We start from the raw sequence: 17,504 nt of genomic DNA on the forward strand, positions 1-17,504 counted from the left end.
TATTCATGCAATCTTTCTTATTCTCAATCGTGTGTGTCATATATGATTTTTGACACTACACCGTTGTAGATAGTCAGTGTTTAATCTTTATAGGTATTTATTACATTCAGGGCCATCTTAACAGCAGTGTGGGCCCCTGGGCAAAGCAATGCACTGGGACCCTTACCAATTCTCCCCTCCTAGGGGCGGGGGGGGGGGGGGGGGGGGCTACCAGCAGCAGCTTTGATGTCCCACAGGTGGCAGGGGGTGCTCTATCTTCCACTCAACATGTAGGACCTGGAGCAATAACTTCTGCTAATTACTAATTTACTGCACAGGTGGTGGGAGGGTGAACAATAACATGTGGAAGGGAGGTAGTGAGTGTTTTATACGCAGTGGAGGGTTGGATAATGGAGTGGGCTTAATATTTGTCATTTTCCGGTGGAAGGACAGCTTGTTTGACTGCAGATATCGCCATTATCTGGAAATAGATTTCTTATACTTCAATAGTATAAAAGCCTAGAGTCCCAACTTTCAGGAGGTGCTGGGAACTTGGGGATCAGAGATCAGGAGCCAGAGCATTGACAAAAATATAAAACTGTACACCATATGTTTGGAGCTGGAGCTGGGACCGGCTGCTGGAAGGCTGCTATCTCTGGTTCTGGGCATGATAGAGACAAGCTGCTAGTGTTGACAGAAAGAGGAGAGTCCCAGCTTTTGGAACATACTCTGAGAAAAACTCTAATTCAGAGAGAATCTGAGAAATATTACTGGAAATTGCAGTTAACAGGTCGGATGTGGACTGCTGCTTTGAAGTTGGATATCTCCAGTTCCCCAGGAGGTGGACTTATTATCGGATGTACTGAGAGTGAACGTTTTAGTGGGTATACACCATCTAATCCTGACTCATCCAATGTATTGTGTTCTATCACAGTTTATTGGTTTCATTTGCCAACAAGTTTCGGTGGTGGGTACGCACCATCCAATCTTGCTTTATCCAATTTATTTTTATTAATTCCTTCAACAGTTTCTTGATTTAATATATTTATTTATCGTATGTGCGCATACATTTGTCGGGTATTTATTGGATGAGTGCGGTGCCTATGATCTTTAAGAAACGTTCTAAATCATCCAGTTAATTATGTTTCATAACAATTCATTACTTTCGCTGTCTAGCGGGTTCCAATAGTGGGTACACACTATCCAATTTCACCGATTAATTATTTTGTGTATTTCTACCATTTCTTGGTTTCACTGTCAGTGTGTTTAATAGCATGTACACAAAGGGTCAATAGTCGGGGGCATTAATGACTTTATACAGTGCCTGCAATATTCTGAATCTTCACTTCACAGCACCCTGTTTGCTATTAGTGACCCATGCGGTTGATTATCGCTTCATTTGATTTATATTTAGCGGTCACTTTTACAGGGTGGCATGTGGATCTTTGATCCCTTATGGTGCAGATCATATGCACTCTGCACTTTGTTGGGATAATAAACAGCGCTACACATGCACGTCGGGCAAAATAGCCATTAGCCGCGTGCTGTGTGCGCTAAACAAACGCTGGCCGCTTCTTTCAGTGTTAGCGCTGCGGCACCAGCGTGTGTATTAGGCTACTGTATTCTCGGTCAGAGCATCTATAAGAGACAGTACATCATCTAAACATTCATTAGGTAGTATTCCTATATTAAATGAGCTAATCTACATCACGCGCCTATGCGCATTTCACCGGCTGTGCCGGCTTCCTCAGGGCAAGCCAAGTTATCCTTCAGGAAGGGTATTTATGCTGTTTCCTTAGTAACCGTTGTCATGGGGCGGGTCATACGCTGTGATATTTTCAAAAGTTGTCTAGTCTTTCTTTGTAGATTGAACCTTATGTTTGTATTAATGGATCCATTCATGTCTCTCCTGAGATTGTTATGTCTTATTATTACTGTGTTTCTCATAGATACCCACAAATTAGTTATAATGTTTACTTATCATCCTCCGAGAGTTTCATGTATTTGGATCGTCTTAGTTAGTGTTGATATTTATTATTATTATTTAGTATAATTATTTTATATTTTTTGTTTTTTATGTTTTATGTTTTGTTATTTTTATAGTTTATTTTTATTTATTATTATTATTGATTTTTTTTATTTATTATTATTATTTATTTTCTATTTTTTGTATATTTTTCGGCATCTTAATAGGTATTTTCATGACATATTTTTATAAATTTCTATTTATATGATAGTTTCGTTGTTCTATTATTTTGTCCAGTGATTTTCAATATACTGTTATCTCTACATTCTGACTGTCAGGAGTGTTTTGCGTACTACTACCTTACAGATACTATATCATTTTGGGGTGTCTATCCCATTTGAACACCATTGGGTTGCGAACCCCTAGCTGACCACAGATCATCTGGTTAGCCCGCTCGTAGGAACATCCGGTATTTTTGGATTTAAAACATCCATAACCGGGGAATTGCTGTGGACTAACCTCCCAGATATATACATATCAGCGTGTGAAGGTCACGACATCATACCATTTTATAGATTACAAAATCTCAGGAAAAACCATCCACTTTAACCCCTTCCTGACAGAGCCAGTTTTTGCGTTCCTGACAGAGCCCTTTTTTTCAAATCTGACATGTCTCACTTAAGTGGGGATAACTTTTTTTTGCTTTTACTTATCCCAGTGATTTTGAGATTGTTTTTTCGTGACACATTGTACTTCAAATTAGTGGTAAATTTGGGTCGATACAGTCTGTGTTTTTTTGTGAAAAATACCAAAATATCGTGAAAAAATGGAAAATTTAGCGATTTGCAAAATGTTAAATTTTCTGCTTGTGAGACAAATAATCTTACCACTCAAAATAGTGAATAACTAACATAGACCATATGTCTACTTTATGTTGACATCATTATTTCAACTTCCTTTTAATTTTTTGGGACACTAGGAGGCTTACAATATGAATAGCAAATTCTCAAATTTTCAAGAAAATTTCAAACACTGATTTTTTTAGGGACCAGTTCAGTTCTGATGTGACTTTGAGGGACTTGTATGTGAGACACCCCCATAAATGATGCCATTTCAAAAACTGCACCCCTCACAGTATTCAAAACAGCATTTTGGAAGTTTGTTAACCCTTTAGGTGTTTCACAGGAATTAAAACAAAGTGTAGGTGAAATTTCAAAATTTCTTTTTTTTTGCAGATTTGCAATTTTAATACATTTTTCTAAGGAACACAGTACATTTTACTAGAGAAATGTGACTAAAAATTGATTCCCCCAATTCTTTTGTTTTCATAAATATCCTATATGTGGCCCTAGTGTGCACGGTGACCAAACCACAGGCTTCATAATAGAAGGAGCACCTACTTGATTTTGGAGCCTCCTTTTTATGAGATTATTTTTTAGGCACCATGTAGGTTTCTAGGCACCATAAGATGCTAAAAGTTAGGAACCCCCCCACAAGTGACCCCATTTTGCAAACTACACCCCTCAGGGAATTCATCTAGGGGTATAGTGTACATTTCAAACCCCCAGGGGTTTCACCAATTGTGGTACAACTGGGCAGTGAAAATGAAAAATTATTTTTTTTACACAAAAATGCAGTTCTGGCTCCAAATTTGTCATTTTCAGAAGGTATGAAGGAGACAAAGCACCCCAAAATCTGTGCCCCAATTTCTCCCGAGTACGGCAATGCCTCACATGTGACCAAAAAATACCAGTTGGGTGCATGGCAGGACTCAGAAGGGAAGGAGTGATTTTTGGATTTTGCAGCTCAGATTCTGGTGGAATTTTGGTGGGTGCTATGTCGCATTAGCAAGACCCCCAAAGCACCAATACAGTGGAACCCCCCCACAAGTCACCCCATTTTGAAAACTACACCCCTCAGGGAATTCATCTAGGGGTATAGTGTACATTTCAAACCCCCAGGGGTTTCACCAATTTTGATACAAGTGGGCAGTGAAAATGAAAAATTACATTTTTTTACACAAAAATGCAGTTCTGGCTCAAAATTTTTCATTTTCAGAAGGTATGAAGGAGAAAAAGCACCCCAAAATCTGTGCCCCAATTTCTCCCGAGTACGGCAATGCCTCACATGTGACCAAAAAATACCAGTTGGGTGCATGGCAGGACTCAGAACGGAAGGAGTGATTTTTGGATTTTGCAGCACAGATTTTGGTGGAATGAATGGTGGGTGCTATGTTGCACCAATACAGTGGAACCCCCCCACAAGTCACCCCATTTTGCAAAGTACACCCCTCAGGGAATTCATCTAGGGGTATAGTGTACATTTCAAACCCCCAGGGGTTTCACCAATTTTGATACAAGTGGGCAGTGAAAATGAAAAATTACATTTTTTTACACAAAAATGCAGTTCTGGCTCAAAATTTTTCATTTTCAGAAGGTATGAAGGAGACAAAGCACCCCAAAATCTGTGCCCCAATTTCTCCCGAGTACGGCAATGCCTCACATGTGACCAAAAAATACCATTTGGGTGCATGGCAGGACTCAGAAGGGAAGGAGTGATTTTTGGATTTTGCAGCTCAGATTCTGGTGGAATTTTGGTGGGTGCTATGTTGCATTAGCAAGACCCCCCAAGCACCAATACAGTGGAACCCCCCCACAAGTGACCCCATTTTGCAAACTACACCCCTCAGGGAATTCATCTAGGGGTATAGTGTACATTTCAAACCCCCAGGGGTTTCACCAATTTTGATACAAGTGGGCAGTGAACATGAAAAATTACATTTTTTACACAAAAATGCAGTTCTGGCTCAAAATTTTTCATTTTCAGAAGGTATGAAGGAGAAAAAGCACCCCAAAATCTGTGCCCCAATTTCTCCCGAGTACGGCAATGCCTCACATGTGACCAAAAAATACCAGTTGGGTGCATGGCAGGACTCAAAAGGGAAGGAGTGATTTTTGGATTTTGCAGCTCAGATTCTGGTGGAATTTTGGTGGGTGCTATGTCGCATTAGCAAGACCCCCCAAGCACCAATACAGTGGAACCCCCCCACAAGTGACCCCATTTTGCAAACTACACCCCTCAGGGAATTCATCTAGGGGTATAGTGTACATTTCAAACCCCCAGGGGTTTCACCAATTTTGATACAAGTGGGCAGTGAAAATGAAAAATTACATTTTTTACACAAAAATGCAGTTCTGGCTCAAAAATTTTCATTTTCAGAAGGTATGAAGGAGAAAAAGCACCCCAAAATCTGTGCCCCAATTTCTCCCGAGTACGGCAATGCCTCACATGTGACCAAAAAATACCAGTTGGGTGCATGGCAGGACTCAGAAGGGAAGGAGTGATTTTTGGATTTTGCAGCACAGATTCTGGTGGAATGAATGGTGGGTGCTATGTTGCACCAATACAGTGGAACCCCCCCACAAGTCACCCCATTTTGCAAACTACACCCCTCAGGGAATTCATCTAGGGGTATAGTGTACATTTCAAACCCCCAGGGGTTTCACCAATTTTGATACAAGTGGGCAGTGAAAATGAAAAATTACATTTTTTTACACAAAAATGCAGTTCTCGCTCAAAATTTTTCATTTTCAGAAGGAATGAAGGAGACAAAGCACCCCAAAATCTGTGCCCCAATTTCTCCCGAGTATGGCAATGCCTCATGTGTGACCAAAAAGTGGCAGGACTCAGAAGGGAAGGAGTGATATTTGGATTTTGCAGCACAAATTCTGGTGGAATGATGGTGGGTGCTATGTCGCATTAGCAAGACCCCCAAAGCACCAATACAGTGGAACCCCCCCACAAGTGACCCCATTTTGCAAACTACACCCCTCAGGGAATTCATCTAGGGGTATAGTGTACATTTCAAACCCCCAGGGGTTTCACCAATTTTGATAAAACTGGGCAGTGAACATGAAAAATTAAATTTTTTTACACAAAAATGCAGTTCTGGCTCAAAATTTTTCATTTTCACAAGGAATGAAGGAGACAAAGCACCCCAAAATCTGTGCCCCAATTTCTCCCGAGTACGGCAATGCCTCACATGTGACCAAAAAATACCAGTTGGGTGCATGGCAGGACTCAGAAGGGAAGGAGTGATTTTTGGATTTTGCGGCTCAGATTCTGGTGGAATGAATGGTGGGTGCTATGTGGCATTAGTAAGACCCCCGAAGCACGGTGAAATTATGAACCTAATATTCCATAGATGTGTGGTATATTTTAAAACACTCCTTTATACATAGGCCGGGTTTGTCGGGGCAAGTGTCACACTGGAAAATAGTTTGCTTTCTTATTCCCTTTTTATAGCAAACTTTGCACCTTTTTTGTGTCCTGCCCTTTTTTCCAGTGGAGGGGATTTCATCAGGAAAATGCTGCCCTGGTACAATACGGGGGCCAGTACTAGAAGTACTGGGGCCCTCTGCCTGCTGGTTCCCAAATATTAGGCCCTTTATGACTTCCTCTTGAAAGTGCATAAATGTCCCCCTCTGGCCGGTAGAACGGAATAGCACGTAAGCGTTATACAGTGCCATCTGGATGATATACACGGCCACCTTCTTGTACCAGATTTTTGTTTTCCGCAGGGCACTGTACGGCTTCAGTACCTGATCTGAAAGATCCACTCCGCCCATGTACCTATTGTAATCCAGGATACAATTAGGTTTTGAGGTGTGGGTACTGGTACCTCGTACAGGGACGGAGGTGGTACTGTCTCCGTGAATTGTTGTCAGTATAAGGACATCCCTCTTGTCCTTATATTTGACCAACAACATATTTTCGTTGCATATTCCCCTGCTTTCACCCCTTCTCATTACTTGGGCAATGTGCATTTTTGGGAGGCCTCTTTGGTTCTTGCGCACAGTACCGCAAGCTGCTGTACCTCTTGAACCAAGGGCCTTAAACAGGGGGATGCTAGTGTAAAAGTTATCCACATAGAGGTGATAACCTTTATCCAGGAAGGGGTGCACTAAATCCCAGACAATTTTCCCACTAACACCTACGAGGGAGGGGGGGCATTCTGGCGGTTCAATTCTTGAATCCTTCCCTTCATAAACCCTAAACCTGTGGGTGTACCCTGAGGTGCTTTCACACAGTTTATACATTTTTATGCCATACCTTGCCCTCTTACTGGGAAGGTACTGGCGGAATTTAACCCTTCCTTTAAAATGTATAAGGGACTCGTCGATACAAATAAATTTTTCAGGGATGTACACCTCTTCAAATTTGGCACTGAAATGATCAATGACCGGCCTGACTTTGAATAGCCGGTCAAAGGTGGGATCATCTCTGGGTGGGCACTGTGCATTATCGGTGTAATGTATAAATTTAAGAATTGTCTCAAATCGAGTCCGGGTCATGGCCATACGGTAAAATGGAGTACTGTACAGAACATCTGTACTCCAATATTGCCTAATTTCTGGCTTTTTTACTATGCCCATATGAAACACCAGACCCCAAAACGTCATCATCTCTACTGCATCTACAGGGGTCCACCTAGCAAATGATGACGTGGGGTTTTGAGCAATAAACTGCTGGGCATATAAATTAGTTTGGTCCACCATTAAATTTACAAAATCATCAGAGAAAAATAATTTGAAAAAGTCAATTTCTCTGAGACCTGTGGAATCAAATTGGATTCCTGGCATGGCCAAAAACTCAGGAACCTGGGGCTCAAAATTGTCTGGTGGTGGGGTCCATACGAGATCAATTGTTGGGGGGGGGGTCTCAGCTGCTCTACGGGGGCGTCTTTGAGGGGGTCCCTCATCATCAGAGGAGGAAGAGGAGCTTAAGGCGAATCCTTCAAATTCCCCGCTTGCATCACTGGCTGTGTCAGAGTCAGAAGCAAGCAGGGCATATGCCTCCTCCGCTGAATACATTCTTCTGGATGACTGTGATGACATTTGGGAGGACATTTGGGAGGACATTTGGGATGCCATTTTTATTTTTGTGTTACTGGTAGTGAAATGTTTCAACACGTGTATAGTGTAGGGGGGGGTACAAACTTTATTTCAACCCGGGGGATATGTAGTGTGTATGTAGTGCAGAAAAAAAAAAAATACTTTATACCAATAAAAAAAAATAAAAAATGAAGGGGTTAAAAATAAAAAATTGAAGGGGTTAAAAAAAAAAAAAAAAAAAGGTCCTGCGCCAAAAATTGAGCACAGATGTTGGTCAGTAACGTCTGTCACTGAACAGCGCTCAAAGGCAACAGGAATTTGATCAAAAAAAAAAATAAAATAGATCAACCCTGTGCCGAAAAAGCTGATCAGTGATGTACGTCACTGATCAGCGCACAGTGGCCACAGGACACCCACAAAATCACAGTGTGTGTAAAAAAAAAATTAAAAAAAGACCCCACAGCACTCACAAAAAAAAAAAGGTGATCAGTGATGCGACACTGATTACCAGTGAGGTGCAGCAGGTGCACAACCTTTGGTGCAACTGACAGGTATATATATAAAAAAAAAAACCTCTGCACCCCCAAAAAAGTTGCTGATCACCTCAGATATAGTGATCAGCACAAAAGGCGGGGGCAGCAGACACAAAATTTAGCACTCTCTGTCACTCTCTATCACTCTCTGTCACTATCTCTCACTATCTCTCACTATCTCTCACTATCTCTCACTATCTCTCACTATCTCTCACTATCTCTCACTCTAGGACACTAAAAAACCTGCACCCCCAAAAAGGGGGGGGTAGCAGACACAAAATATACACTCTCTATCACTCTCTGTCACTATCTCTCTCTATCTCTCTCTATCTCTCACTATCTCTCACTATCTATCACTATCTATCACTCTATGACACTACAGCAGCAGCACTGACAGGTATATCTATATATAAAAAAAAACCTGCGCCCCCAAAAAGTTGCTGATCAGTTAATTTATACTGATCAGCACAAAAGGAGGGGGCAGCAGTCAGTTATATAAAAAATATATAGCACAATCTGTCACTATCTCTCTCTATCTCTCTCTCTATCTCTCTATAACTATCACACTGCAGCAGCACAAAATATAGCACTCTGTCACTAGGCCTCTCTATCTATCTCTCTCTCTATCTCTCTCTCTCTATCTATAACTATATCACACTGCAGCAGCACAAAATATAGCACTCTCTGACACTATCTCTCTCTCTATCTCTCTCTATCTCTCTCTATCTATCTCTCTATCTAGCTATTACACTGCAGCAGCACAATTTCACAGCACAGGAAGGCACAAGTAGCAACAGGATCCAGGAAGCATCCAGCACACTACTAGGCAGATCAAGCAGTGATCAAGCAGCGATGAAGCAGTGATCAGGTAAGTATGGAGCAAGGTTCTGGTCAGTATATGGCGGCAGGTGGCACGGTGACCGCACTGCATGCTATTCCAGACCGGAATGGCGTCTGCAGTGCAGTCACCGTTAGTTTAAACCCCCCTCCATGGCTGTGATTGGTCCGTCGGTCCGACGAACCAATCACGGCCTTTGGGGGCGGGCGGGGTGAGGTGGGGTGACACCAGTGTCACCCTTACACCCCGCGGTGATTGGTGCTGTACTTTACAGCACCAATCACCTCCGATCCCGTGTCACCGGCGAACGTTATTCGCCGGTGACACAGGAAAACGCTGTAATTGGCTGTTCACACTGAACAGCCAATCACAGCGATCGCCGACGGGGGGGCGGCATCGCAGCCCCCCCTGGGCATGCACGGACATGTCTGCTGTCAGGGACAGCAGACATGTTGAAACTGTCACCGCGTCTATAGACGCGGTGACAGTTTAAATCCATGACGTACATTTACGCCATGTGTCGGGAAGTGCTTCCCGACCATGACGTAAATGTACGTCAAATGTCGGGAAGGGGTTAAGGATACTTGATTCTGCGCATTTGTTAATGCACAACCTTTGATCTACCCCTGATATTACTGTTGAGCCTCGTTGAGAGGTGAAGATCTATATAATAAGGGAAGTAATATTTTTATTTTATTTGATATATATTCACGTTTTTCCACCTGTCTCAAACGGTCACGCATTCACTCATTTGGGAGGTGTCAGCGCACAAAGTCACTTACAGTAAATATTCCTATAAACCTGTTATCTCTACCTGCTTCAAGGGAAAATCGTCATTATACTGTTGTACATGTCCCGTGAAGGAGGTATTTTAATTATCCCTCTTCACCAGAATGTTGCTATTGTGTGTCTCTTCAGTGATTCACTTATTCTTCTGAATGTTCAGATCGTTACTGTGAATATCTTTCATGTAAATAGCATTTGATGGATTAATATGTCATAATTTGAGTGATCCAATGTTGGTTATTTCTCTGTTTCCATGATGATCCATATCTGTGAGTTGAATAGGAAGGATATTTGGTCTTCTCTCATATTATTCTAGAACATGGATATTCAACGTTAAGATGATTATGGCCCTTATTCTGGTCGGTGCGGATATATCCGCGCGCGTTCGGCCCGCCGATGTTTTGTGTCTGCGCATGTACAGAGGCGTCTCTGCGCATGTGCGAGCGGGGCGTACGGCCAAATCCCGCATGATATGTGAACACTCCGAACAGGGGGTGGAGAGGGGCGTGAAGGGCTATTTGGGCTCATTACCATATGCAAACGCTGGGCGTACGTATGGTAATGCGGCCGTGACGCACGTGTAGGAGGCGGACATATGACATCGCCGGATGTCAGCTGGCCGCCCAGATCCCTGCTTTTGCACGGAAAAATGTCCGGTTGCGGGAGCTGGTGGAGCTCTCGGTCCTGCATTCGATGGTCTGCGACCATCGAATGATGGGGGAGGTTCCCTTAGATGGAGGAGGCGTATTCCATGAAAAATACACGTGCGGTCCGTTCGGCCAGCTTCTTACCGCGTATGGACGGAGTTGGCGATCCATATGGAAGGTGGGGTTTCGCACGCACGGTCCTGGCCGCATAATCTGATCCGGCCGCACCGATCAGAATAAGGGCCTATGTGAGGTGAATGATCTGTGCTACTATATTGGATAGAGGATAGTGATAGTGCTGGGATGTAAATATTATATTCTTTTAATCATTATTTGTGTATTTTATCTTGTAGTTTTCATATTATAGTCATTCTTTGAGTGATTACTGTGTATTAATTTTAAATTGTACTAATATTAGGTGATCTTAAATAACAGGTGAGTACGTGATGTAAGGAGGTAGGGAAATGCCCTATCTCATGCAGTGTAAACAATACAAAAATAAAATAAATAAATAAAAGTGCAATGTAGCCTGGTATTTTGGGGTTACCAAATGTGTTTGGTATCTCCTTATGATCGATAATGTAGTGCCCAGTGTTTTTAATGTTGATCTATAACATTTTGGTCTTCGATTGTCCATGTCTTATATTCTAGTTTTTATCTCTTTTGCTCCTCCTATTTATTTCTACTTTCTTTCTCTTTGATTTTTATAATTTCTCTCTTCAATGATAGGATTATTTTTCATTTCAGAACCGTTCCACCACTCCCCTTAGATCCCTCAGGGTGTTCACATTTTTGGTAAGTATCTGTGATGTTCTCTATTTGTTAGTGTGTTAGTTGTTTTTTTCTTATTTTACTTTTTTAGCCATTCTGTAACATGGACGGATTTCTTAAACTTCACTCTTTGTTCTTGAACCTATCTGTTTTTCGTTTGGTTAAATGTCTTTATACATTTGTTAGTCTGTTTCAAGGTTCGTGATGAGGATCTCCTTTTAGATGATAATGTCTTCATATGTGGGTTATTCCAAGTAAGTCATGAAATTGTTGTTCTAGTTCATGCCCTTTGGTATGATGGTATCCATTTGAAAGATCATTCTGGTCTCTCTTTTAGCCAATTCTTGCACTGAGTTGCCTCCTCTTATTCCCATTTTGATCTTTTCTAGGCCGTAGGCTTTTAGGTGACCTGGGTTGCAATCATGTTTTAATTTGAAATGTTGTGCCACGCTGGTAAGTTGCTTGAATCTTGCACGGTCTTTCTTGGCATTTCTGATGTTATGAATATGCTCTAAAACTCGTACTTTTAATTTTCTGTTGGTCATGCCTATGTATTTTTTGGGGCAGCTGCATTGTAGGCAATATATCACACCCATCGTGTCACAGTTGATGTAACCTTTGATTTCGTTGATTTTTCCCAAATCTATCCTGATATGTTTTGGTTTTGAGCATGTACTCACAGGCTTTGCATTTGCCACACACATAGCTTCCATTCGCTATGTCCTTCTGTGTTTTATTGGAGAAGTGACTCACAAGTCGGTCCCTTAAGTTGGCCGATTTTCTCCAACTCACATTGGCCCTGGTTCCTATCTGGGATGCCAGTTGTTCATCAGTGAGGAGTACTTCCCAGTGTCTCTGTAGGATACTCTGTATTTCCTCTGCTTGGTTACAATAGGTACCAATGAAGCGGGTTTTATTGTCATTGTCCTTTTCAGGTTTCATCTTAGGTGTTAGTAACAGATTTCTGTCAACTCTTCTTACATCTTTCCTGTGTTTTCTGATGTTTTTTCTGCTGTAGCCTCTTTGTGTGAGTTGTGCTTCGAGTTCTTCCGCTCTTTTTTCACAGATTTCTGTATTCAAGCAGTTTCTCTTAATTCTGAGTAGTTCTCCTTTTGGGATATTTCTCTTAGTGGCTGGGGAGTGGCAACTCTTGAAATGGAGGATGCTATTTGTAGCAGTATCCTTTCTGAACAGGTCTGTCTGAATTTCTCCTGTTTCAGTGATCATTATAGTGAGATCCAAAAAAGTCACTTTTGTCTGACTCATCTCTGTCATCAGTTTCAGGTTCCAGATGTTATTATTCAGTGTTCCAATGAATTCTTTAAAAAGATCTTCTGGTCCCTCCCACAGAATCAGCAGGTCGTCTATGTAAAGATACCATGCATTGATGTGCTGGGTGCATTTCTCATACTGTTCACTGAATACATGTTCCTTCTCCCACCACCCGAGGTACAGATTTGCGTAACTTGGTGCACACGTAGTTCCCATAGCTGTACCCCGGGTCTGTAGGAAGAAATGGCTGTTAAAAACAAAGAAGTTTTTAGTTAGAATAAATCTTAACAGATCACTTAGGAAGTCATTGTGTTCTGTTCTTTTTCCCATGCTAAAAAAGTATTCAGTCGCTCCTATTCCCACTTCATGCTCTATGCTCGTATATAGAGCCTAGACATCACAAGTACAGAGCCAGGTGTTCTCTGTAGTGGTTACGTTCTCCAGTTTGTTCAGAATGTCCATGGTATCCCTGGTATGTGATGGGAGTTCTGTAACGAATTTCCTTAAATAGAAATCTACATACATGCTCGCTTTTTCGGTCAGGTTACCCATTCCGGACACGATTGGTCTTCCTGGGGGTTGTTTAGCGTTCTTATGTATTTTGGGGAGTACATATATTGTAGATATTTTAGGATACTCTACCCATAGGAAATCATGATCCTGTTTATTAATAACGCCATCCCGGAAGGCCTTAGTGATGATATCCTGGTACTGTTTCAAAAAATCCGGTAATGGGTTAGTCAGGAGCCGTCTGTAGCAATTTTTGTTACCCAGTTGTTTATTTATTTATTTTACATAGTCATCTTTCGACCATAGGACGACATTCCCCCCCCCTTGTCTGAGGGTTTTATTACTACCTCATCCCATGCCTGTATTTTGTTCAAAGCTTTCCTTTCTCCCGGTGTCATGTTGTCTTTTTTATGCTGATAGGATGGATTACATTTTCCTATCAATGCATCTAGGTCTCTTGATACTAGGTTTTGATACACCTGTATCGGTGGGCATATATTCATTTGGGGAGTGAATTTTGATTTATTTTTTAGTCTCTGGCTCCTTGTGGGGATCTCCTTGGATTCCTCATCCAGGTCTTCCAAGGCTCTCAGTGCTTCTTTTTATTCCTCACTCCAGAATTCTTCCTCTGCGGTCCCATCCTTGGCTTTATACATTTTTTTTTTAAGTAGTAATTTCCTTGTAAATAGATCCTTCTCTACTTCGAATCTGTCCATATTTTTCGCAGGTGAAAAACTAAGACCTTTGGACAGCACATTAATTTGATCTTCAGTAAGGATCTTCTCTGTTAGATTAATGAATTGTAGACGGTCTCCATCAGCCTTTAGTATCTTTTGTAATTCTTGTACTTTCTCCTCACTGGTTTGTCCTTCCATTCTCTTGTTTCCCTTTTCTTTTGATTTCTTTGATCCCCTTCTGGTTTTCTGCCTGGGCCGTTGAAATTGTCTCGACCTCCACCTAAAAAATGTTGTTTGTTTCGTTGAAAGTGACCACTTGTCTCTGGGGTTTCTCCTTCGGACGATTCCATCTCCGATGTACTATATCCAGAAGCGCTTTGTTCCTCATTGTATGACTTTTTGAGGTTCCATCTAAAAATTCTGTTGTTCTGGAAATCATTTTTATCTCTCATAAATTTCTGTTGTTTCCTCTCCTTTATATATGTGATTATCCTGGGAATACAGAGGAAGGGGACATCTCTATGGGGTATCTCTGTTACTGGACCCATCTGTAGCAGACACGCAGTGACTGAGGACATGGTATATATGTGATTATCCTGGGAATACAGAGGACGGGGAGATCTCTCTGGGGTATCTCTGTTACTGGGCCCATCTGTAGCAGACACGCAGTGACTGAGGACATGGTATATATGTGATTATCCTGGGAATACAGAGGACGGGGAGATCTCTCTGGGGTATCTCTGTTACTGGGCCCATCTGTAGGAGACACACAGTGACTGAGGACATGATATATATGTCATTATCCTGGGAATACATAGGACGGGACATCTCTCTGGGGTATCTCTGTTACTCGGCCCATCTGTAGGAGACACGCAGTTACTGAGGAAATGGTATATCTGTGATTATCCTGAGAATACAGAGGATGGGGACATCTCTCTGGGGTATCTCTGTTACTGGGCCCATCTGTAGGAGACACGCAGTGACTGAGGACATTGTATATATGTGATTATCCTGGGAATACAGAGGACGGGGACATCTCTCTGGGGTATCTCTGTTACTGGGCCCATCTGTAGGAGACACGCAGTGACTGAGGACATGGTATATATGTGATTATCATGGAAATACAAAGGACAGGGACATCTCTCTGGGGTATCTCTGTTACTGGGCCCATCTGTAGGAGACACACAGTGACTGAGGACATGGTATATATGTGATTATCCTGGGAATACAGAGGACAGGGACATCTCTCTGGGGTATCTCTGTTACTGGGCCCATCTGTAGGAGACACGCAGTTATGGAAACACAGGTGTGAGTGGATCGAGGTCTGCGGAAAAGGATGCAGCTGGGGTGTGCACTCTATGGGGGTGTTTCTTCCTCACCCCAAATATGTGGATACAGCAAAAACAGGCAGAGTGCCCTTCACCAGCGCATCAATAATAAAAAGAACAAATACTTCCCCTTTTCCTATTTTGATGACTGTGCAGTCACCACATCCAGGAAGTAATCACAGCAGACAGTAGACAGAGAAGAGCTAATAGTTTTTGTGCTGTACTGCTGTTTACATTCTGCTACCATGCCCAGTTGGACAGAGGAGGAGATCAGGGAACTCCTTCGAATTTGTGGGGAAGAAGAAATCATATGTCAGATGACCGGTACGGTAAAGAATGCTGCAATATACCATAATATCAGCAATATGATGGCAGCATCAGGATTTATAAGAACCACTACGCAAATTATACATCAGCTGAAGGCATTGAAATGCTTATTCCACAATGTACTAGACCAGAACCGGAACCGAAGCGGCTCTGCACGTAGGGAGTGGTTGTACTTTGACCAATGCATGGCGGTTTTCGGGCATTCTGCACTTGCTAATCCAGTAGCATTATCATCTAGCCTGGCAGCAGCCGAAAGTCGGCATGAAGCGGCACAGTCGTGTGCTGAACAAACATTATCCCCACCTGTGGAACCAGCCCAGTCCACAACATCCACACCCCTGTTTAATGAGGACATGCTGCGACCGCAGACCCCTGAAGTGATCCCTGAAACTCCGAATGAGGACGTGGAAGAAAATCAGGCATGAAATCAGCAGAGACATGGGCTCTGTCTGCCATTATTGCAACACTGATCAGACCACTCCCCGCCCCCTCCATTTGTTCTCTCTAATACCCCTTTTCCAAAAATATCCCTGGGTTTTGCACATGAACACGCATCAACCCAGGATTTAGCTCAGTGTGAAAGGGTCTTCAAAGAATATCCCGGGATGAGTATCCCAGGATTTTTACCCAGGTCCTGAACTGGGTAGATTCCAGAATCGACCTGGGATGCGATCAGTGTGAATGGTCCCGTACCCGGGATCGGGTACATGGGACTTTAAAAAAGTTGCTGATTGGAGCTTTTTTGGGCTCACAAATGCTGATTTCATCCTTCCGAGCCCGGGAGTCCATTTCTAATGACATGCATATGTATTTGCAGGGATTACCCGGGATCAGTGTGAATGGGGCTGTCCTGGGTCGATCCCAGGTCTGAGTGCAGTGTGAAAGGGTACATTCCCGAGTAGTGTCCAGGGAAGCATCTGGGAACACATTTCCCGGTATGACCCGGCTCTGCAAGTGGAAAAGGGGTATAAATGTCATCAGTGTGGGCCTGTGGGGGCAGAAAAGTCCATTCTATATGACAGCGCATGTTTACTATGGGTTTAAACGGGTTGCTTAAATGGGTATATGTGAATGTGACAAAAACGGCATTTAAATGGCAAATTACTGTTTAAGAGCTGCAGTTGGAAAGGGTCTTTATAGCTCTTACCCGTTTAAAGACCCATTTACAAATACCTGGTCTTTACCCGTTTAGGCAGTGGGAAAGCACCATTACTGGTTCTTTACCGACACAGTCCCCAACAGACCCTGCAGCCCCTGGTGTTATTCTAGAACTGCAGCTTATTACAGGCACAGATCTGTAGGTGTGTCCTGCTGGTTTACCTGCTGTCTCCTGTTATCAATGTGAACAGGTCAAAGTGCTGTGGGAGATGCAGGTATGCTGGCTCAAAGTGCAGTACTTTTGGCAATTGCCGGGGTCATAAAGGTCGGGGCAATAACGTCTAGAGGTAGCAGTCAGTAAATCTCAGGGCTTGTAATGTGTTTCTCCACCACAATACAATCGGAGGCTTCTTTTAGATGAGTATAAACAGAGCAAGGGTTTGTACCAGTCGCACAGGGAAATATAGTATCGTTTTCATTCAGGTGGACCCTTGTATAGGTTATTTCGTGTGGGATTCACTTGAGTCAACCTGTAAGGGTGTGCTACCATGGGACATAAATTTTGAGCATACAGAGAAAGAGAAAGCACAGAATGTCCAGTATGGTGCACCTTTGAAAGGAATGTACGATAAAATGTAACTTTTAATAAAGGATGCTTTTAAAAGATTGCGAACATAAAAACACACTAACACACAGATAAACACAAATAGTGATTTAAAAGAGGAAGAATTCCTCATGCAGTGTGTCCCGGATTTGTAATACAAATGACAAATTGGAAATTTTTGTTATAGATGTCTCCTGGTGTGTATGCACCACGGAGAACCCCACTTAAAGGTTTGCTGTTAAATTCAAGAACAGTTGTACTTCATGTGTAACCC

The 17,504-nt window shown here is 42.4% G+C and overlaps 2 protein-coding genes across 4 annotated transcripts in view; one reads left to right on the forward strand and one right to left on the reverse strand.

Annotated features, from left to right (window-relative positions):
* The window catches only part of LOC146010068 (uncharacterized), a 124,429-nt gene that overhangs the window by 59,646 nt on the left and 47,279 nt on the right, over positions 1–17,504 (forward strand). The window lies entirely within an intron of this gene.
* Positions 1–17,504, reverse strand: part of LOC146010026 (uncharacterized) — a 42,592-nt gene that overhangs the window by 12,027 nt on the left and 13,061 nt on the right. The window lies entirely within an intron of this gene.

This window comes from Crinia signifera, chromosome 6, assembly GCF_055691185.1.
Source record: "Crinia signifera chromosome 6, ASM5569118v1, whole genome shotgun sequence".
Lineage (NCBI taxonomy): Eukaryota > Metazoa > Chordata > Amphibia > Anura > Myobatrachidae > Crinia > Crinia signifera.